Here is a 24,234-nt window from a genome sequence, read left to right as displayed (position 1 = left end):
GGCAGAGTTCTCTGCCGTCTCAGTACGGTGTCGTCCCCCGCCTGCATTAGGCCGGGGCCTCCCCTGGGACTTCCGTATGTTGTGCTGCCCACGGCCAGCCCATACGTGTTCTCCACATGGTAACTCCCTCCGGGCATGATGTGGCTCCCGCAGCGTCCTTCGGGCACGCTTTCCCAGCGTTATCCAATCAAGTCTGCTGAATGGGTCTTGCGGAACAGCAGTATGACTCTTCTGGCGTGAATCTTCCCGCCCACTTCAGAACGGGGTCTGAGGGGCTCTCGCTGGGCGCTGGAAGTGGTAGTAACTGTGGCGTTTTCCATAGGGATCCCAATTCGTCGGTTATTACCGACGTACGTCGTAGTGACCGACTGAAAGGGAACGTCTCGGTTACGTATGGTAACCCTCGTTCCCTGAAGGAGGGAACGGAGACGTACGTCCCGTCGCCACAGTTCCTTCCATCACTGCCTGGCCGGTCTCTGGTTAGGCTCCTCAGTGAAAAACGTCAGTGCGATGCTCTCGCTTCCTGTTTATACCCGCGGCGCGGGGCGGAGCGCGAGATGCAAATCTTGCACGCCAATTGTTCATTGGCCTGTTCTTAAGTTCTCGAAGCTGATAGGGGCTCTCTGAAGTGATCCCAGTTCGTCGGTTATTACCGACGTACGTCTCCGTTCCCTCCTTCAGGGAACGAGGGTTACCATACGTAACCGAGACGACTTCTGTACAGCCATAATATGTAAAAAAAAAAAAGACCTTTTAGCTACTAATTGGAACCAGAAGGAAAGTCAATGAGTGACTTTTTGACCTTTGGGACAAACATTTGTTCAGTTGGTCATATATGGACTTTGTACAGCCATACTATGTAAAAACAGAAAAAAACAAAAAAACAAACAAAAAAAAACATTTAAACCTTTTTTAGACCTGTAAGCTACTTATTGGAACCAGAAGGAAAGTCAATGAGTGACTTTTTGACCTTTGGGACAAAAATTTGTTCAGAAGGTCAAATTTGGACTTCTTGTAGAGCCATTATATGTGAAAAAAATAAAAAAATAAAAATAATGTAAAACCTTTTGTAGACCTTTTAGCTACTTATTGGATTCAGAAGGGAAATCAATGAGTGTCTTTTTGACCTCTGGGACAAAAGTATGTTCAGTAGGTCAAATATGGACTTCTGTACAGCCTTATTATGTAAAAAAAACAAAAAAAACATATTAAACCGTTTGTAGACCTTTTAGCTACTAATTGGAACCAGAAGGAATGTCAATGAGTGACTTTTTGACCTTTGGGACAAAAATTTGTTCAGTAGGTCAAATATGGACTTCTGTACAGCCATATTATGTAAAATAAATAAATAAAAATATATATAATTTAAACCTTTTTTAGACCTGTAAGCTACTTATTGGAATCAGAAGGGAAATCAATCTTCTTGACCTCTGGGACAAAAGTTTGTTCAGTAGGTCAAATATGGACTTCTGTACAGCCATAATATGTAAATATATATATATATATATATATATATTTCCCTTTCAAGGGAACTCACGCTGCGTCAAGCGCTGCGACGCAGCGTCTCGTTCCCTCTCAGGTTACCATGGTTACATGCGTAACCTGAGACGTTCCCTTTCAAGGGAACTCGCGCTGCGTCAAGCGCTGCGGGAACGCCCCTGCGTTTGCGTCATGAAGCACTCGTAAAATCAGTCCAATGGCGTGACAGGACGTCATAGGCGGGTGACGTCAGCGACCAGGAAACTATAAAGCACCCCTGAACCAAACACTGTCAGCTTCTGTGTCTTCACAAGCGCTCTATGTGAAATCGTTTGTCCTATATATCAAAGTGTGTGTGTGTCTCTCAAAACAAATATAATGGCGAATCAATTCAGACAGTGTGTTTCTCCCTGCCCTCGTTACATCACGGGTGGGGATACACATCTGCTGTGTGTTGTATGTCTGGGATCGGAGCATGCACAGTCAGCTCTCGAGGGAGCTGATTGTGAACATTGTGAAAAGCTGCCCATGAGAACTCTCCGATCCCGCCGAGCGCTCTTTGAGGAGGGCGCTTCGGCTCGCGTTCCCCAGGGTGCAGGTCCTGCTGCTGCTGAGGCACAGCGAAGGCTTATGTCCTGGGGATCGCAGAGGGATCTAGCGGAGGGGTTAGAGACGGGTGATCCCCTATCTCTGCCTTTACCCGCTAGATCTGACGCTTCAGCTGCCGAGTTAGAAGCACGCGCTGCGGTTTCTTCTGCTCGCGCTGAAGCGCAGGCTCAGCATCATTCTAGCTCTGAGGAGTTGGATGTGGTGAGCCTGGATTATTTAGATGAGGTTTCGCCGCCTCAGTCACACGCTAATGAGGAGCTGTTGGAGGTTGTGACTCGCGCTGTTGCCAGGCTGCAAATAGACTGGCCAGCCGAGACGCAGGTGGTTCGTCAGCCGAGTAAATTAGACGAACGCTTCCTGCCGTCTACATCGCAACCTCCAAAGCGGGGCTTGCCGTTTTTTCCTGATCTCCACACCGAGGTGTCAAGATCATGGATTAAACCGGCATCATTTCGTCCATTTAACCCTACAACTGCTGCATATTCCAACATTGTGGGGTTGAAAAAGCAAGGTTATGCGGCGATGCCCCGGGTAGAAGAGACGCTCGCGAGCTATCTCTCTCCCGGGTCTGCATCATCGCTTAAAGCCCCGCAGCTGCCCACTAAGCCGGTTAGAACAACGTCGGCTTTAGTGGGTAGGGCATACTCGGCAGCAGGTCAGGCGGCCGCTTGTTTACACACTATGGCGGTGCTTCAAGCATACCAGGCTGACCTGCTGAAAGACATTGACGACGAATGTGTAGAAGTGGGGAGAGGCTATAGAAAGGGTCCCTCCCCACAGCAGAGAGTCGGGGTTTTACAGCCGGTACTTCATAGTTCCGAAGAAGGATGGAGGACTGCGTCCTATTCTGGATCTGCGCCAGTTAAATCGGGCGGTAAAGAAGCTAAGATTCAAAATGCTTACGCTAAAACAGATCGTGTGTCAGTTCAGGTCCAGGGACTGGTGTGTCACAATAGACCTGAAAGACGCATACTTCCATGTCTCCATCCTTCCTCAACACAGGAAGTTCCTCAGGTTTGCTTTCGGGGGCGAGGCATTCCAATATCGGGTTCTTCCATTTGGCCTAGCACTATCACCCCGCACCTTCACAAAATGCGTGGATGCAGCTTTGGCTCCGCTGAGACTCCAGGGCATTCGCGTGCTGAACTACATCGACGACTGGCTAATCTTAGCAGAGTCGGAACAGCTAGCGGCTCAGCATCGAGATGCTGTGCTCGCTCATATGAAGGCGTTGGGGTTGAGGTTAAACGCAAAGAAAAGTGTGCTATCTCCACAACTGAGTACTACTTTTCTCTGCGTAGTTTGGGACACGAGCACCATGAGGGCGCGCCTGGCGCCCGCCAGGGTGAAATCGATCCTAGACTCAGTAACCAAGATGAAGCTAGGCCAGTCAGTCACTGTAAGGCAGTTCCAGAGACTGCTGGGTTTGATGGCAGCAGCGTCCAACCTGATACCTTTTGGCCTGCTGTACATGAGACCCTTACAGTGGTGGCTCAAGACCAAGGGATTCTCCCCGAGGGGAAATCCGTTTCGCATGATCAAGGTCACGCGGCGATGCCTACGTGCCTTAGTCATGTGGAAAGATCCTTGGTTCTTGTCCCAGGGTCCGGTGCTGGGGGCTCCTTGTCGTCGCTTAACGCTAACGACGGATGCATCTCTCACCGGCTGGGGGGCGACCATGAGTGGTCGCTCAGCTCAAGGTTTGTGGAGCGACCATCAGCTCTCCTGGCATATAAACCAGTTGGAGCTGATGGCCGTGTTCCTGGCGCTCAGGCACTTTCTCCCAGACCTGAGGGGCCATCATGTGTTGGTTCGCTCGGACAACACATCGGTGGTCTCCTATATAAATCGCCAGGGGGGGCTACGCTCGCGCCGGCTTTGGAAGTTGGCTCATCGAGTCTTAGTTTGGGCCCAGGGCAAACTGTTATCACTACGAGCAGTATACATTCCGGGGTATCTGAACACGACGGCAGACTCCCTGTCGAGGCAGGGAGTGGTGCCAGGGAATTGGAGACTCCACCCCGAGGTGGTGGAGCTCCTATGGAACCGCTTCGGTCAGGCTCAGGTGGATTTGTTTGCGTCTCAAGAGACAACGCACTGTCCCCTATTTTATTCCCTCACACATCCAGCCCCTCTGGGGTTGGATGCCATGGTGCAGACGTGGCCGAGGCTGCGTCTGTACGCCTTTCCCCCTCTGGCGTTGCTACCAGGAGTGCTGGAGAGAGTACGCCGGGACGGGGTTCGTCTGTTGCTAATAGCCCCGTTCTGGCCGGGCCGAGTATGGCTTTCGGGCATTGTGTCCCTTCTAGAGGGTTCCCCGTGGGAGATTCCCATCAGGAGGGACCTTCTCTCCCAGGTGTCGGGGTCGATTCTGCACCCGAGGCCGGAGTTATGGAAACTGTGGGCCTGGCCCCTGAGGGGGATCAGTTCACAGACTCAGGTCTCTCTGCCGACGTAGTGGAGACCATGTTGCACTCCAGAGCTCCTTCTACGAGGAGGCTGTATGCCCTTAAATGGAGAGTCTTTGTTGCATGGTGTTCCAACCATTCTCTAAATCCAGTTAACTGCCAAGTCAACTCAGTGCTGGATTTCCTACAAGAGAAGTTCTCTTCGGGTTTATCCCCTTCCACCTTGAAGGTTTACGTGGCGGCAATATCTGCCTATCACGTTCATCTGGATAGTGCATCGGTGGGGAGACACCCATGGGTTACTCGCTTCCTTCGTTGGTACTCTGAGGCTAAGGCCTGCGGCACGCTCGAGGGTGCTGACCTGGGATCTGGCCGTGGTGCTAGAAGGTCTGGCATTGGCCCCCTTTGAGCCGATCGAGGAGGTGCCAGAGAAATTTCTAACGCTAAAAACTGCTCGGGTTATGTATATAACCCTTGTTCCCTGAGAAGGGGAACGAGCACTGCATCGGGACGACGCTTTGGGGATGCTCCCTTAGCATCAGCGAATCTGAAACCAGAATGCCAACTAGGCCAATCCGATTGGCGTGCGTGATGACGTCATCGTGACGGCATACCCGGAAGTATAAAAGGGTTGCTGGAGCGTAATGGCGGTAGTAATTGCTCTGAAGCATGCGCTCCAGGCGCGCCAAGGTGTGGCGTCGGGATGCAGTGCTCGTTCCCCTTCTCAGGGAACAAGGGTTATATACATAACCCGAGCAGTTCCCTTTCGAGGGAACTCGCACTGCATCGGGACGACGCTTTGGGGAACGAGTACCCACTAGGCCACACCGAAGGGTAGCGCCTGCCCTAGTGTGAAGCCGGAAACCGGGCACAGCTAGGACTGGAGCACCCTCGCACCAGGCGTCATAGGGAGATCCAGGCTATAAAACCTGATAAAAGTGTGTGGGGTAGCCCACCCGGCCGCCTCGCAGATATCCTGCAAGGGGACCCCAGAAAGAAGGGCCACCGAAGAGGCCATGCCTCTGGTGGAATGAGCCCTCACAGCCACAGGTGAAGGCAAACTGCGCACCTGATAGGCCATGGTAATCGCCTGGACAATCCAATTACTGATTGTCTGAGTAGACGCAGGCAATCCCTTCTTAGGTGAGCCAAAACACACCAACAGTTGTTGTGATCTCCTCCACTGTGCAGACTTCGCCAGATAAACTCTTAGAGCCCTAACCGGGCAGATTAGGTGAAGCCTCCCTTCTTCCGCCGTCACATGAGGCGGAGGATGAAATGCCTGCAGGACCAATGACCTGACCACCCTTGATGGCACCTTAGGCACGTAGCCCGGCCTAGGGTGTAAGATGGCCTTTACTCCTCCCGGGGCAAACTCCAGGCAGGTTGGCGTTACCGCCAAGGCCTGGAGATCTCCCACTCTCCTGAGAGAGGTAATGGCAAGGAGAAAAGCCACCTTAAGGGTCAGATCCTTCGGTCCAGCCGACTCCAATGGTTCGAAGGGGGCCTCAGCCAATCCTTCGAGAACCACTGCCAGGTCCCAGGTTGGAACTCTGGACCGAGCCGCAGGCCTCATCCTCCGAGCCCCACGGAGGAATTGTACAACCAGCTGGTGCCTACCCAGAGGCCCATCACCCAAAGGAGTGTGGAAAGCCGCAATGGCAGCCACGTACACCTTGAGTGTGGACGGGGTAAGCCCTGCAGAGAAACGATCTTGGAGGAACTCCAGCACTGAAGCCACTGGGCAGTTAACTGGGTCCACCTCACGTTCTCTGCACCAAGTGGAAAATACATTCCACTTGAGGCTGTACAGTCTCCTCGTAGACGGAGCCCTGGAGCTGAGTAAGGTCTCTATCACGTCTGCCGATAGGCCAGCCTCTATGAACCTGGTCCCCTCAGGGGCCAGACCCACAGGTTCCAAATCTCCGGGCGGGGGTAAAATATCGTACCCGCCGCCTGAGATAGGAGATCCCTCCTCAGAGGAATCTCCCACGGCTGACCTGCTAGCAGAGCTATGATATCCGAGAACCAAACTCGAGTCGGCCAACGGGGTGCTACCAGAAGTAGACTGACCCCCTGTCGACGGACCCTTTCCAGGACTCCCGGGAGCAGAGCAATCGGGGGAAATGCGTACAGACGCAGCCTCGGCCACGTCTGCACCATGGCATCCAGCCCCAGCGGAGCTGGATGCGTGAGGGAAAACCACAGTGGACAGTGGGACGTCTCTCGAGACGCAAACAGATCCACTTCCACTGGGCCGAACCTCTTGCATATGGCCTCCACCACCTCTGGGTGGAGTCGCCACTCCCCGGGCCTCAGCCCCTGCCTCGACAGGATGTCTGCTCCCTGATTTTGGACCCCCGGGACATACATTGCCCTGATGGACAACAGTTTCCCCTGGGTCCACAGGAGGACTTGGCGTGCTGTCTTGTACAGAAAGCGCGACCTCAGTCCTCCCTGGCGGTTGATGTACGCTACGACAGACGTATTGTCTGTCCGTACCAGGACGTGCTGGCCTCGGAGGTGCGGGAGAAAGCTCCTGAGAGCTTTGTATACCGCCATCATCTCCAGGCAATTTATATGCCAGGAGGAATGACGGCTCTCCCATGGGCCCCTCGCAAAGCGGCCGTCCATGACCGCGCCCCAGCCAGTGAGGGAGGCGTCTGTTGAAACGGATTTCCGGCAACAAGACGCTCCCAACACTGGCCCTTGGGACAGAAACCAAGGTTTCTTCCATATGGCTAGGGAACGAGAGCATTTGCGCGTTACCCTGATCATACGGAAAGGATTCCCTCTGGGGGAAAACCCCTTGGTTTTCAACCACCACTGGATGGGTCTCATGTATAGCAGGCCAAAAGGTATTATGTTGGACGCTGCTGCCATGTGACCCAGCACTCTCTGAAAGTGCTTCACAGTGATGTTGTGGCCTAGCCTTATTCCTGAGACCATCGCCTGTATGGTCTCGACTCGCGCGGGAGACAATCGTGCCCGCATCGTTGTCGAGTCCCACACGACCCCGAGGAACGTAGTCCTCTGGGACGGCGTCAACACGCTCTTTTTCGTGTTGAGTCTCAGCCCCAAGCATTTCATGTGGTTCAGAACGACATCTCGATGCCGAACCGCCACCTCGTACGACTGGGCCAGTATGAGCCAGTCGTCGATATAATTCAGCACGCGGATGCCCTGAAGTCTCATTGGAGCCAGAGCTGCATCCATGCACTTCGTGAACGTGCGTGGGGAGAGGGCTAGGCCAAAGGGAAGCACTCGATACTGGTACGCTTCGCCCCCGAAAGCGAACCTCAGGTACTTCCTGTGACATGGAAGGATGGAGACATGGAAATATGCGTCCTTTAGATCTATCGTGACGAACCAGTCCTCGGACTGGATCTGACTCACGATCATGGGAATAGTGAGCATTTTGAACCTGAAGCTCCTCAGAGACAGATTCAAAACCCTCAGATCTATAATCGGACGCAACCCTCCATCCTTTTTGGGAACTATAAAGTACCGGCTGTAGAACCCGGACTCTCTTTCCAGCGGAGAAACACGCTCTATGGCTTCCTTCGCTAAAAGAGTTTTTACTTCTAGTTCCATTACCCGAACCTGCTCGGGTATCACTGCTGTCCAGTATAACCCCCTGAATTGTGGAGGAGGAAAACCGAACTGCAGTTTGTACCCCTTTTCTACAGTACGCAGGACCCACGTAGAAATATTCGGAAGGCATTTCCATGCGCCGAAATAATCTACTATGGGAACCAGCCTCTCGAGGCTGGCGTCGGGTGTTACACGGTTCCCGTTCCCAACCTCCTGAAGCGGCTGACCGGCAGGAAGTAGTTGGGAACGGTTCTCCGTGTGCGGACGCGCGAGCTGACCAGCCGCAGGTCTTTCCAGAGGCGGCTGGTGCAGCATGCGTTCGCGGGAAATCGATGTGGCCCGAAGCGTCATAGACGGCGGGATTACCACATCGATTTTCCCAGAGCGCCGCGGAGGAAACAACCTCGGTTGTTTCTCCGCGGGGGGGACCGCTCTTAGAAGCCCAGCCGTGGCTAGGACTTCTTCCCAGCAGCCTTCCGCGCCTGAAGGACGTTCCGAAGATCGCCTTTAGGAGCTGAAGGTTGCTGCTGAGAGCGCCGCCTCTGTTGCCAGGCTCCCGGGGGAGGGGCTCTAGAAGCGACGCTCTCCTTTTGCACCTTCCGGTGCGAGGAGCTGGATGACGGCTGAGGCTGCCCGCTAGGGCCAGCCTTCCCAGGTTTAGAGCGGCGAGGGAGATACTGGTGGAAGGCTGCTGACTGTTTCTTCGCCTCCTGGTGTCTGGAAACGACGGTGTTAACCGCGTCTCCAAACAACCCAGAAGGCGAGATCGGGGAGTCCAGGAGAAAAGCTCTATCCTTCTCCTTTATCCCCGACAGATTCAGCCAGAGATGTCTCTCCACTGTCACCATGGAAGCCATGGAGCGGCCGATAGCGCGGGCCGTCTCCTTGGTGACTCGGAGAGACAAATCTGCAGCCTTCCTCAGTTCCAGAATGTCCTCCGGAGAGGGACCATCTCCCTCGTCCAACTCTTTAAGGAGGTCGGCCTGGTAGGCCTGCAGAATTGATAATGTGTGCAGGGAACCACCAGCCCGACCAGCCGCCATATATGCTTTGCCCACCAAAGATGAGGTGTCCCGACAGGGTTTGGTGGGCAAAACCGGAGCCTTGAGGGACGATGCAGAGTCGGGTGAAAGATAGCTCGCGAGAGCTTCCTCCACCCGAGGCATCGCCCCATAGCCCGCCTCGCGTGCCCCCAGAACATTGGAATAGTCCAATACTGGGGGATTGCAAACACGCGAAGAATAGGGCCGTTTCCATGATCTACACACCTCGGTGTGTAGATCCGGGAAAAAAGGCAGGCCCCGGCGAGGTGTTTGAACCCGGTGTGAGAGGAACCGGTCATCCAGCCTGCTGGGTAGCTGGATTTCCGGAGCCTCTTGTGGCCAACTTATATTTAATTTGGCCACTGCCCGGGTCAACACCTCGACCAGCTCCTCTTGGGCGGGTGGATGAAGCGATGAAACAATTCCTGCTTCATCCCCCGCCTCGGTGCCTATTTCCTCCGGCTCCTCGGAACCGGAGAGAACAAGCATCGGACCTCCCACCCCGGGGGAAGAAGCCGCAGCGCGGGCTTCCACACGGGGAGGAAGATCCTCGGAACTGTCAGAGGAGGATCGGGAAAGTGCCGCAGCAGTCCCGAAACCCTCTGACAAATCCCGCTGTGAGCCCCATGATCTGCGACGCCGAGCCGCCTCAGCGACTGCGGGTCCAGAACCACGAGGCTCACGAGGCTGGCCGGCCTCATCAAACGCAGCCAGCCGAGAGCGAAGCACCCTGAGCGTCAGTTTTTCGCAGTGCTCACAAGCGGCTCCCTCGAGAGCCGCTTGGGCATGCTGGACGCCCAGGCAGTGCACACAAAGCAGGTGTGTATCCGAGCCCGACATGAACCTGGGACACGGATGCACACACTGTTTGAATTCATTCACTCTCACACTTTCCATACTTTTTCTCACACACTTTCACTGACAAACAACAGTAAATAGACAGACAGTAACAGATAGCGCTTTGCTGAAGAGCAAATACTACCGCCATTACGCTCCAGCAACCCTTTTATACTTCCGGGTATGCCGTCACGATGACATCATCACGCACGCCAATCGGATTGGCCTAGTTGGCATTCTGGTTTCAGATTCGCTGATGCTAAGGGAGCATCCCCAAAGCGTCGTCCCGATGCAGTGCGAGTTCCCTCGAAAGGGAACTGTATTTCTCTTGGCTATTTCTTCTCTGAAGAGAGTAGGGGATTTGCAAGCATTGTCTGTTGCCCCTTCCTGTCTTGAGTTTGCGCCAGGTATGGTGAAAGTATTCTTGTTTCCAAGAGAAGGATATGTCCCCAAAGTTCCCACGAACGTGGCAGGTCCTATAATGCTGCAGGCCTACTCTCCGCCTCCCTTTCAGAATTCAGAAATTAAATCTGCTCTGCCCAGTGAGGGCACTAGATGCTTATGTCCACAGAGCTGCCCTGTGGCGAAAATCTGAGCAACTGTTCGTCTGTTTCGGGTCTCCAAATAAAGGGAAACATGCATCTAAGCAAACGCTAAGCAAGTGGACAGTCGAGGCTATTTCACTCGCATATGAGTCGGCCGGCCAACCTTCTCCACTAAAGGTCCGAGCCCACTCTACTCGGAGTATGGCTGCCTCTTTGGCTCTTCTGTCAGGAGTCTCCCTGCAGGAGGTGTGTGATGCGGCAGGGTGGTCCTCTCCGCACACTTTTGTGAGGTTTTACAACCTAGATGTAGCCTCTACTCCAGGTTCTCGGGTGCTTGTAGCTTAAATGTGCGCTACCACTTCACATATACGGGCACTTGAGAATTATGGCGGCGTGGGTATTGAGTTCCCGCAGCGCTTGACGCAGCGTGAGTTCCCTTGAAAGGGAACGTCTCAGGTTACGCATGTAACCATGGTTCCCTGAGAGGGAACGAGACGCTGCGTCGCTTTGCAATACTCCCGGCATGCCCGTGACCGACTTGTTCGACTTTTTCAGAAGCTGACACTGTTTGGTTCAGGGGTGCTTTATAGTTTCCTGGTCGCTGATGTCACCCGCCTATGACGTCCTGTCACGCCATTGGACTGATTTTACGAGTGCTTCATGACGCAAACGCAGGGGCGTTCCCGCAGCGCTTGACGCAGCGCGAGTTCCCTTGAAAGGGAACGTCTCAGGTTACGCATGTAACCATGGTTCCCTGAGAGGGAACGAGACGCTGCGTCGCAGCGCTTGACGCAGCGTCTCGTTCCCTCTCAGGGAACCATGGTTACATGCGTAACCTGAGACGATATATATATATATATATATATATATATATATATATATATATATATATATATATATATATATATATATATTAAACCTTTTGTAGACCTTTTAGCTACTAATTGGAAACAGAAGGGGAGTCAATGAGTGACTTTTTGACCTTTGGGACAAAAATTTGTTCAGTAGGTCAAATATGGACTTTGTACAGCCATAATATGTTAAAAAAAAATATATTTAAAAAAATTAAAACCTTTTTTAGACGTTTTAGCTACTAATTGGAACCAGAAGGGAAGTCAATGAGTGACTTTTTGACCTTTGGGACAAAAATTTGTTCAGTAGGTCAAATATGGACTTTGTACAGCCATAATATGTTAAAACAAAAAATATCAAAAAAATTAAAACCTTTTGTAGACGTTTTAGCTACTAATTGGAACCAGAAGGGATGTCAATGAGTGACTTTCTGACCTTTGGAACAAAAATTTGTTCAGTAGGTCAAAAATGGACTTTGTACAGCCATAATATGTTTAAAAAAAATAATAATTAAAAAAAACAATTAAAACCTTTTGTAGACCTTTTATCTACTTATTGGAACCAGAAGGAAAGTCAATGAGTGACTTTTTGACCTTTGGGACAAAAATTTCTTCAGTAGGTCAAATATGGACTTTGGACAGCCATTATATGTGAATTTTTATTTTATTTTAATTTTTTTAATTAAAACCTTTTGTAGACCTTTTAGCTACTTATTGGAACCAGAAGGAAAGTCATTGAGTGACTTTTGACCTTTGGGACAAAAATTTGTTCAGTAGGTCAAATATGGACTTTGTAGAGCCATAATGTGTAAAAAAAAAAAAAAAAAAAAAAAAAAAAAAACTTATGTAGACCTTTTAGGTAATTATTAGAAACAGAAGGAAAATCAATGAGTGACTTTTTGACCTTTGGGACAAAAATTTGTTCAGTAGGTCAAACATGGACTTTTGTACAGCCATAATATGTAAAAAAAAATATATATATAAATATATATACATATTAAACCTTTTGTAGACCTTTTAGCTACTAATTGGAACCAGAAGGAAAGTCAATGAGTGACTTTTTGACCTTTGGGACAAACATTTGTTCAGTAGGTCAAATATGGACTTTGTACAGCCATAATATGTAAAAACAGAAAAAAAAAAAAAAAAAAAAAAAAAAAACATTTAAACCTTTTTTAGACCTGTAAGCTACTTATTGGAATCAGAAGGGAAATCATTGAGTGACTTTTTGACCTTTGGAACAAAAAGTTCTTCAGTAGGTCAAATATGGACTTTGTACAGCCATAATATGTGAAAAAAATAAAAATAATGTAAAACCTTTTGTAGACCTTTTAGCTACTTATTGGAACCAGAAGGAAAGTCAGTGAGTGACTTTTTGACCTTTGGGACAAAAATTTGTTCAGAAGGTCAAATTTGGACTTCTTGTAGAGCCATTATATGTGAAAAAAATTAAAAAATAAAAATAATGTAAAACCTTTTGTAGACCTTTTAGCTACTAATTGGAACCAGAAGGGAAGTCAATGAGTGACTTTTTGACCTTTGGGACAAAAATTTGTTCAGTAGGTCAAATATGGACTTTGTACAGCCATAATATGTTTAAAAATAATTTAAAAAAAAACAATTAAAACCTTTTGTAGACCTTTTAGGTACTTATTGGAACCAGAAGGAAAGTCAATGAGTGACTTTTTGACCTTTGGGACAAAAATTTGTTCAGTAGGTCAAATATGAACTTCTTGTACAGCCATAATATGTATAAAAAAAAAAAAAAAAAAAAAAAAAAAAAAAAAAAAAACATTTAAAACTTTTTTAGACCTGTAAGCTACTTATTGGAATCAGAAGGGAAATCAATGAGTGACTTTTTGACCTTTGGGACAAAAATTTCTTCAGTAGGTCAAATATGGACTTTGGACAGCCATTATATGTGAATTTTTTTTTTAATAAAACCTTTTGTAGACCTTTTAGCTACTTATTGGAACCAGAAGGAAAGTCAATGAGTGACTTTTGACCTTTGGGACAAATTTTTTTTTCAGTAGGTCAAATATGGACTTCTTGTACAGCCATAATATGTAAAAAAAAAAAGAAAAAAAGAAAAAAGAAAAAAACTTGTTTAGACCTGTAAGCTACTTACTGGAAACAGAAGGGAAGTCAATGAGTGACTTTTTGACCTTTGGGACAAAAATTTGTTTAGTAGGTCAAATATGGACTTCGTGTACAGCCATAATATGTAAAAAAAAAAAAAAAAAAAAAATTAAAAACTTTTGTAGACCTTTTAGGTACTTATTAGAAACAGAAGGAAAATCAATGAGTGACTTTTTGACCTTTGGGACAAAAATTTGTTCAGTAGGTCAAACATGGACTTCTGTACAGCCATAATATGTAAAAAAAAAAATAAAATAAAAAAAAAAATAAATAAATAAAAACTTGTTTAGACCTGTAAGCTACTTACTGGAAACAGAAGGGAAGTCAATGAGTGACTTTTTGACCTTTGGGACAAAAATTTGTTTAGTAGGTCAAATATGGACTTCTTGTACAGCCATAATATGTAAAAATAAAATAAAATAAAAAAAATAAACATTTAAACCTTTTTTAGACCTGTAAGCTACTTATTGGAATCAGAAGGAAAGTCAATGAGTGACTTTTTGACCTTTGGGACAAAGATTTGTTTAGTAGGTCAAATATGGACTTCTTGTACAGCCATAATATGTATAAAAAAATAAAAAAAAATAAAAAAAAACATTTAAACCTTTTTTAGACCTGTAAGCTACTTATTGGAATCAGAAGGGAAATCAATGAGTGACTTTTTGACCTTTGGGACAAAAATTTCTTCAGTAGGTCAAATATGGACATTGGACAGCGATAATATGTGAGAATAAAAAAAAATAAAATAAAAATTAAAACCTTTTGTAGACGTTTTAGCTACTAATTGGAACCAGAGGGGATGTCAATGAGTGACTTTTTGAACTTTGGGACAAAAAATTGTTCAGTAGGTCAAATATGGACTTTGGACAGCCATAATATGTGATTTTTTTTTTTTTTTTTAAATAAAAACTTTTGTAGACCTTTTAGCTACTTATTGGAACCAGAAGGAAAGTCAATGAGTGACTTTTTGACCTTTGGGACAAAAATTTGTTCATTGGTCAAATATGGACTTCTTGTACAGCCATAATATGTAAAAAATAAATAAATAAACAAATAAAAAAAACTTGTTTAGACCTGTAAGCTACTTACTGGAAACAGAAGGGAAGTCAATGAGTGACTTTTTGACCTTTGGGACAAAAATTTGTTCAGTAGGTCAAGTATGGACTTTGTACAGCCAAAATATGTTAAAAAAATAAATAAAAAAATGTAAGCCTTTTTTAGACCTTTTAGCTACGAATTGGAACCAGAAGGAAAGTCAATGAGTGACTCTTTGACCTTTGGGACAAAAATTTGTTTAGTAGGTCAAATATGGACTTCTTGTACAGCCATAATATGTAAAAAAACATTTAAACCTTTTTTAGACCTGTAAGCTACTTATTGGAATCAGAAGGGAAATCAATGAGTGACTTTTTGACCTTTGGGACAAACATTTCTTCAGTAGGTCAAATATGGACTTTGTACAGCTATAATATGTGAGAATAAAAAAAAATAAAAAAAAATTAAAACCTTTTGTAGACGTTTTAGCTACTAATTGGAACCAGAGGGGATGTCAATGAGTGACTTTTTGAACTTTGGGACAAAAAATTGTTCAGTAGGTCAAATATGGACTTTGTACAGCCATAATATGTTTAAAAAAAAACCCAAAAAAACAATTAAAACCTTTTGTAGACCTTTTAGGTACTTATTGGAACCAGAAGGAAAGTCAATGAGTGACTTTTTGACCTTTGGGACAAAAATTTGTTCAGTACGTCAAATATGGACTTCTTGTACAGCCATAAAATGTAAAAAAAAATAATAATAAATAAATAAATAAATAAAAAAACTTTTTTAGACCTGTAAGCTACTTATTGGAATTAGAAGGAAAATCATTGAGTGACTTTTTGACCTTTGGGACAAAAATTTGTTCAGTAGGTCAAACATGGACTTTTGTACAGCCATAATATGTAAAAAAAATATATATATAAATATTTATACATATTAAACCTTTTGTAGACCTTTTAGCTACTAATTGGAACCAGAAGGAAAGTCGATGAGTGACTTTTTGACCTTTGGGACAAACATTTGTTCAGTAGGTCAAATATGGACTTTGTACAGCCATAATATGTAAAAACAGAAAAAAACAAAAAAACAAACAAAAAAAACATTTAAACCTTTTTTAGACCTGTAAGCTACTTATTGGAATCAGAAGGGAAATCAATGAGTGACTTTTTGACCTTTGGAACAAAAAGTTCTTCAGTAGGTCAAATATGGACTTTGTACAGCCATAATATGTGAAAAAATAAAAAAATAAAAATAATGTAAAACCTTTTGTAGACCTTTTAGCTACTAATTGGAACCAGAAGGGAAGTCAATGAGTGACTTTTTGACCTTTGGGACAAAAATTTGTTCAGTAGGTCAAATATGGACTTTGTACAGCCATAATATGTTTAAAAATAATTAAAAAAAAACAATTAAAACCTTTTGTAGACCTTTTAGGTACTTATTGGAACCAGAAGGAAAGTCAATGAGTGACTTTTTGACCTTTGGGACAAAAATTTGTTCAGCAGGTCAAATATGGACTTTGTACAGCCATAATATGAGGGGAAAAATTTTTTAAAACCTTTTGTAGACCTTTTAGCTACTTATTGGAACCAGAAGGAAAGTCAATGAGTAACTTTTTGACCTTTGGGACAAAAATTTGTTCAGTAGGTCAAATATGGACTTCTTGTACAGCCATAATATGTATAAAAAAAAACAAAAAAACAAAAAAAACAAAAACATTTAAACCTTTTTTAGACCTGTAAGCTACTTATTGGAATTAGAAGGGAAATCAATGAGTGACTTTTTGACCTTTGGGACAAAAATTTCTTCAGTAGGTCAAATATGGACTTTGGACAGCCATTATAAGTGAATTTATTTATTTATTTATTTTTTTAATAAAACCTTTTGTAGACCTTTTAGGTACTTATTGGAACCAGAAGGAAAGTCAATGAGTGACTTGTTGACCTCTTGGACAAAAATTTGTTCAGTACGTCAAATATGGACTTCTTGTACAGCCATAAAATGTAAAAAAAAAAAATAAATAAATAAATAAATGAATAAAAAAACTTTTTTAGACCTGTAAGCTACTTATTGGAATTAGAAGGAAAAAAAATGAGTGACTTTTTGACCTTTGGGACAAAAATTTGTTCAGTAGGTCAAATATGGACTTTTCTACAGCCATAATATGTAAAAAAAAAAAAAAAAAAAAAAAAATAAATAAAAACTTTTGTAGACCTTTTAGGCACTTATTAGAAACAGAAGGAAAATCAATGAGTGACTTTTTGACCTTTGGGACAAAAATTTGTTCAGTAGGTCAAACATGGACTTTTGTACAGCCATAATATGTAAAAAAAAATATATATATAAATATATATACATATTAAACCTTTTGTAGACCTTTTAGCTACTAATTGGAACCAGAAGGAAAGTCAATGAGTGACTTTTTGACCTTTGGGACAAACATTTGTTCAGTAGGTCAAATATGGACTTTGTACAGCCATAATATGTAAAAACAGAAAAAAACAAAAAAACAAACAAAAAAAACATTTAAACCTTTTTTAGACCTGTAAGCTACTTATTGGAATCAGAAGGGAAATCAATGAGTGACTTTTTGACCTTTGGAACAAAAAGTTCTTCAGTAGGTCAAATATGGACTTTGTACAGCCATAATATGTGAAAAAAATAAAAATAATGTAAAACCTTTTGTAGACCTTTTAGCTACTTATTGGAACCAGAAGGAAAGTCATTGAGTGACTTTTGACCTTTGGGACAAAAATTTGTTCAGTAGGTCAAATATGGACTTTGTACAGCCATAATGTGTAAAAAAAAACAAAAAAACAAAAAACAAAAACTTATGTAGACCTTTTAGGTAATTATTAGAAACAGAAGGAAAATCAATGAGTGACTTTTTGACCTTTGGGACAAAAATTTGTTCAGTAGGTCAAACATGGACTTTTGTACAGCCATAATATGTAAAAAAAAAATATATATATAAATATATATACATATTAAACCTTTTGTAGACCTTTTAGCTACTAATTGGAACCAGAAGGAAAGTCAATGAGTGACTTTTTGACCTTTGGAACAAACATTTGTTCAGTAGGTCAAATATGGACTTTGTACAGCCATAATATGTAAAAACAGAAAAAAACAAAAAAACAAACAAAAAAAACATTTAAACCTTTTTTAGACCTGTAAGCTACTTATTGGAATCAGAAGGGAAATCAATGAGTGACTTTTTGACCTTTGGAACAAAAAGTTCTTCAGTAGGTCAAATATGGACTTTGTACAGCCATAATATGTGAAAAAAATAAAAATAATGTAAAACCTTTTGTAGACCTTTTAGCTACTTATTGGAACCAGAAGGAAAGTCAATGAGTGACTTTTTGACCTTTGGGACAAAAATTTGTTCAGAAGGTCAAATTTGGACTTCTTGTAGAGCCATTATATGTGAAAAAAATTAAAAAATAAAAATAATGTAAAACCTTTTGTAGACCTTTTAGCTACTAATTGGAACCAGAAGGGAAGTCAATGAGTGACTTTTTGACCTTTGGGACAAAAATTTGTTCAGTAGGTCAAATATGGACTTTGCACAGCCATAATATGTTTAAAAATAATAAAAAAAAAAACAATTAAAACCTTTTGTAGACCTTTTAGGTACTTATTGGAACCAGAAGGAAAGTCAATGAGTGACTTTTTGACCTTTGGGACAAAAATTTGTTCAGTAGGTCAAATATGAACTTCTTGTACAGCCATAATATGTATAAAAAAAAAACAAAAAAACAAAAAAAAAAAAAACATTTAAAACTTTTTTAGACCTGTAAGCTACTTATTGGAATCAGAAGGGAAATCAATGAGTGACTTTTTGACCTTTGGGACAAAAATTTCTTCAGTAGGTCAAATATGGACTTTGGACAGCCATTATATGTGAATTTTTTTTTTAATAAAACCTTTTGTAGACCTTTTAGCTACTTATTGGAACCAGAAGGAAAGTCAATGAGTGACTTTTGACCTTTGGGACAAAATTTTTTTTCAGTAGGTCAAATATGGACTTCTTGTACAGCCATAATATGTAAAAAAAAAAAGAAAAAAAAAATTAAAAACTTTTGTAGACCTTTTAGGTACTTATTAGAAACAGAAGGAAAATCAATGAGTGACTTTTTGACCTTTGGGACAAAAATTTGTTCAGTAGGTCAAACATGGACTTCTGTACAGCCATAATATGTAAAAAAAAACAAAAAACAAAAAAAATAATAAAAAAAAAAAAACTTGTTTAGACCTGTAAGCTACTTACTGGAAACAGAAGGGAAGTCAATGAGTGACTTTTTGACCTTTGGGACAAAAATTTGTTTAGTAGGTCAAATATGGACTTCTTGTACAGCCATAATATGTAAAAACAAACAAAAAAAAAAAAAAAACATTTAAACCTTTTTTAGACCTGTAAGCTACTTATTGGAATCAGAAGGAAAGTCAATGAGTGACTTTTTGACCTTTGGGACAAAGATTTGTTTAGTAGGTCAAATATGGACTTCTTGTACAGCCATAATATGTATAAAAAAAAAAAAAAAAAAAAAAAAAAAACATTTAAACCTTTTTTAGACCTGTAAGCTACTTATTGGAATCAGAAGGGAAATCAATGAGTGACTTTTTGACCTTTGGGACAAAAATTTCTTCAGTAGGTCAAATATGGACATTGGACAGCGATAATATGTGAGAATAAAAAAAAATTAAATAAAAATTAAAACCTTTTGTAGACGTCCATCCATCCATCCATCATCTTCCGCTTATCCGGGGCCGGGTCGCGGGGGCAACAGTCTAAGCAGAGACGCCCAGACTTCCCTCTCCCTAGCCACTTCCTCTAGCTCTTCCGGGGGAACCCCGAGGCGTTCCCAGGCCAGCCGGGAGACATAGTCCCTCCAGCGTGTCCTAGGTCTTCCCCGGGGCCTCCTCCCGGTGGGACGTGCCTGGAACACCTCCCTGGGAAGGCGTCCAGGAGGCATCCGAAATAGATGCCCGAGCCACCTCAGCTGGTCCCTCTCGATGTGGAGGAGCAGCGGCTCTACTCCGAGTTCCTCCCGAGTGACTGAGCTCCTCACCCTATCTCTAAGGGAGCGCCCAGCCACCCTGCGGAGAAAGCTCATTTCGGCCGCCTGTATCCGGGATCTTGTCCTTTCGGTCATGACCCACAGCTCATGACCATAGGTGAGGGTAGGAACGTAGATTGACCGGTAAATCGAGAGCTTTGCCTTGCAGCTCAGCTCCTTCTTCACCACGACAGACCGGTACATCGACCGCATTACTGCAGAAGCTGCACCGATCCGTCTGTCAATCTCCCGTTCCATCCTCCCCTCACTCGTGAACAAGACCCCAAGATACTTAAACTCCTCCACTTGAGGCAGGAACTCTCCACCCACCTGAAGCTGGCAAGCCACCCTTTTCCGACTGAGAACCATGGCCTCGGATTTGGAGGTGCTGATTCTCATCCCAGCCGCTTCACACTCGGCCGCAAACCGTCCCAGTGCATGCTGAAGGTCCTGGTTAGAGGAAGCCAACACGACAACATCATCTGCAAAAAGCAGTGACGAAATCGTGTGGTTCCCAAACCGGACACTCTCCGGCCCAAGGCTGTGCCTAGAAATTCTGTCCATAAAAATTATGAACAGAACCGGTGACAAAGGGCAGCCCTGCCGGAGTCCAACATGCACCGGGAACAAGTCTGACTTACTGCCGGCAATGCGGACCAAGCTCCTGCTCTGGTTGTACAGGGACTGAACAGCCCTAAGCAGGGGGCCGCCGACCCCATACTCCCAGAGCACCCTCCACAGGATGCCACGAGGAACACAGTCGAATGCCTTCTCCAAATCCACAAAACACATGTGGACTGGTTGGGCAAACTCCCATGAACCCCCCAGCACCCTGGAAAGGGTATAGAGCTGGTCCAGTGTTCCACGACCGGGACGAAAACCACACTGTTCCTCCTGAATCAGAGGTTCCACTATCGGCCGAATTCTCCTCTCCAGTACCCTGGCATAGACTTTCCCGGGGAGGCTGAGAAGTGTGATCCCCCTATAGTTGGAACACACTCTCCGGTCCCCCTTCTTGAAAAGAGGGACCACCACCCCGGTCTGCCAGTCCAGAGGTACTGTCCCCGACCGCCATGCGATGCTGCAGAGGCGTGTCAGCCAAGACAGCCCCACAACATCCAGAGACTTGAGGTACTCAGGGCGGATCTCATCCAACCCCGGTGCCTTGCCACCGAGGAGCTTTTTAACCACCTCGATGACTTCAGCCCGGGTGATGGACGAGTCCACCTCTGAGTCCCCAGCCACTGCTTCCTCAACGGAAGACATGTCGGTGGGATTGAGGAGATCCTCGAAGTATTCCTTCCACCGCCCGACGATATCCCCAGTTGAGGTCAACAGGTGCCCATCTCCACTGTAAACAGTGTTGGTAGGGCACTGCTTCCCCCTCCTGAGGCGTCGAACGGTTTGCCAGAATCTCTTCGAGGCCGACCGATAGTCTTTCTCCATGGCCTCACCAAACTCCTCCCAGGCCCGATTTTTTGCCTCCACGACTACCCGGGCTGCAGTCCGCTTGGCCTGCCGGTACCGGTCAGCTGCCTCCGGAGTCCCACAAGCCATCCAGGCCCGATAGGACTTGTAGACGTTTTAGCTACTAATTGGAACCAGAGGGGATGTCAATGAGTGACTTTTTGAACTTTGGGACAAAAAATTGTTCAGTAGGTCAAATATGGACTTTGGACAGCCATAATATGTGAATTTTTTTTTTTTTTTTAAATAAAAACTTTTGTAGACCTTTTAGCTACTTATTGGAACCAGAAGGAAAGTCAATGAGTGACTTTTTGACCTTTGGGACAAAAATTTGTTCATTGGTCAAATATGGACTTCTTGTACAGCCATAATATGTACAAAAATAAATAAATAAACAAATAAAAAAAACTTGTTTAGACCTGTAAGCTACTTACTGGAAACAGAAGGGAAGTCAATGAGTGACTTTTTGACCTTTGGGACAAAAATTTGTTCAGTAGGTCAAGTATGGACTTTGTACAGCCAAAATATGTTAAAAAAATAAATAAAAAAATGTAAGCCTTTTTTAGACCTTTTAGCTACGAATTGGAACCAGAAGGAAAGTCAATGAGTGACTTTTTGACCTTTGGGACAAAAATTTGTTTAGTAGGTCAAATATGGACTTCTTGTACAGCCATAATATGTAAAAAAACATTTAAACCTTTTTTAGACCTGTAAGCTACTTATTGGAATCAGAAGGGAAATCAATGAGTGACTTTTTGACCTTTGGGACAAACATTTCTTCAGTAGGTCAAATATGGACTTTGTACAGCTATAATATGTGAGAATAAAAAAAAATTAAAAAAAATTAAAACCTTTTGTAGACGTTTTAGCTACTAATTGGAACCAGAGGGGATGTCAATGAGTGACTTTTTGAACTTTGGGACAAAAAATTGTTCAGTAGGTCAAATATGGACTTTGTATATGTTTAAAAAAAAAACCAAAAAAACAATTAAAACCTTTTGTAGACCTTTTAGGTACTTATTGGAACCAGAAGGAAAGTCAATGAGTGACTTTTTGACCTTTGGGACAAAAATTTGTTCAGTACGTCAAATATGGACTGCTTGTACAGCCATAAAATGTAAAAAAAAATAATAATAAATAAATAAATAAATAAAAAAACTTTTTTAGACCTGTAAGCTACTTATTGGAATTAGAAGGAAAAAAAATGAGTGACTTTTTGACCTTTGGGACAAAAATTTGTTCAGTAGGTCAAATATGGACTTTGTACAGCCATAATATGTAAAAAAAAAAAAAAAAAAAAAAAAAAAATTAAAAACTTTTGTAAACCTTTTAGGCACTTATTAGAAACAGAAGGAAAATCAATGAGTGACTTTTTGACCTTTGGGACAAAAATTCGTTCAGTAGGTCAAACATGGACTTTTGTACAGCCATAATATGTAAAAAAAAATATATATAAATATTTATACATATTAAACCTTTTGTAGACCTTTTAGCTACTAATTGGAACCAGAAGGAAAGTCGATGAGTGACTTTTTGACCTTTGGGACAAACATTTGTTCAGTAGGTCAAATATGGACTTTGTACAGCCATAATATGTAAAAACAGAAAAAAACAAAAAAACAAACAAAAAAAACATTTAAACCTTTTTTAGACCTGTAAGCTACTTATTGGAATCAGAAGGGAAATCAATGAGTGACTTTTTGACCTTTGGAACAAAAAGTTCTTCAGTAGGTCAAATATGGACTTTGTACAGCCATAATATGTGAAAAAAATAAAAAAATAAAAATAATGTAAAACCTTTTGTAGACCTTTTAGCTACTAATTGGAACCAGAAGGGAAGTCAATGAGTGACTTTTTGACCTTTGGGACAAAAATTTGTTCAGTAGGTCAAATATGGACTTTGTACAGCCATAATATGTTTAAAAATAATTTAAAAAAAACAATTAAAACCTTTTGTAGACCTTTTAGGTACTTATTGGAACCAGAAGGAAAGTCAATGAGTGACTTTTTGACCTTTGGGACAAAAATTTGTTCAGTACGTCAAATATGGACTTCTTGTACAGCCATAAAATGTAAAAAAAATAAAAAATAAATAAATAAATGAATAAAAAAACTTTTTTAGACCTGTAAGCTACTTATTGGAATTAGAAGGAAAAAAAATGAGTGACTTTTTGACCTTTGGGACAAAAATTTGTTCAGTAGGTCAAATATGGACTTTTCTACAGCCATAATATGTAAAAAAAAAATAAAAAAAATAAAAAAAAATAAAAACTTTTGTAGACCTTTTAGGCACTTATTAGAAACAGAAGGAAAATCAATGAGTGACTTTTTGACCTTTGGGACAAAAATTTGTTCAGTAGGTCAAACATGGACTTTTGTATAGCCATAATATGTAAAAAAAAATATATATATAAATATATATACATATTAAACCTTTTGTAGACCTTTTAGCTACTAATTGGAACCAGAAGGAAAGTCAATGAGTGACTTTTTGACCTTTGGGACAAACATTTGTTCAGTAGGTCAAATATGGACTTTGTACAGCCATAATATGTAAAAACAGAAAAAAACAAAAAAACAAACAAAAAAAACATTTAAACCTTTTTTAGACCTGTAAGCTACTTATTGGAATCAGAAGGGAAATCAATGAGTGACTTTTTGACCTTTGGAACAAAAAGTTCTTCAGTAGGTCAAATATGGACTTTGTACAGCCATAATATGTGAAAAAAATAAAAATAATGTAAAACCTTTTGTAGACCTTTTAGCTACTTATTGGAACCAGAAGGAAAGTCAATGAGTGACTTTTTGACCTTTGGGACAAAAATTTGTTCAGAAGGTCAAATTTGGACTTCTTGTAGAGCCATTATATGTGAAAAAATTAAAAAATAAAAATAATGTAAAACCTTTTGTAGACCTTTTAGCTACTAATTGGAACCAGAAGGGAAGTCAATGAGTGACTTTTTGACCTTTGGGACAAAAATTTCTTCAGTAGGTCAAATATGGACTTTGTACAGCCATAATATGTTTAAAAAAAATAATAATTAAAAAAAACAATTAAAACCTTTTGTAGACCTTTTATCTACTTATTGGAACCAGAAGGAAAGTCAATGAGTGACTTTTTGACCTTTGGGACAAAAATTTCTTCAGTAGGTCAAATA

Source organism: Gobio gobio (assembly GCF_949357685.1).
Source record: "Gobio gobio genome assembly, chromosome: 9".
NCBI lineage: Eukaryota > Metazoa > Chordata > Actinopteri > Cypriniformes > Gobionidae > Gobio > Gobio gobio.
Note: the sequence above shows the minus strand (reverse complement) of the source record.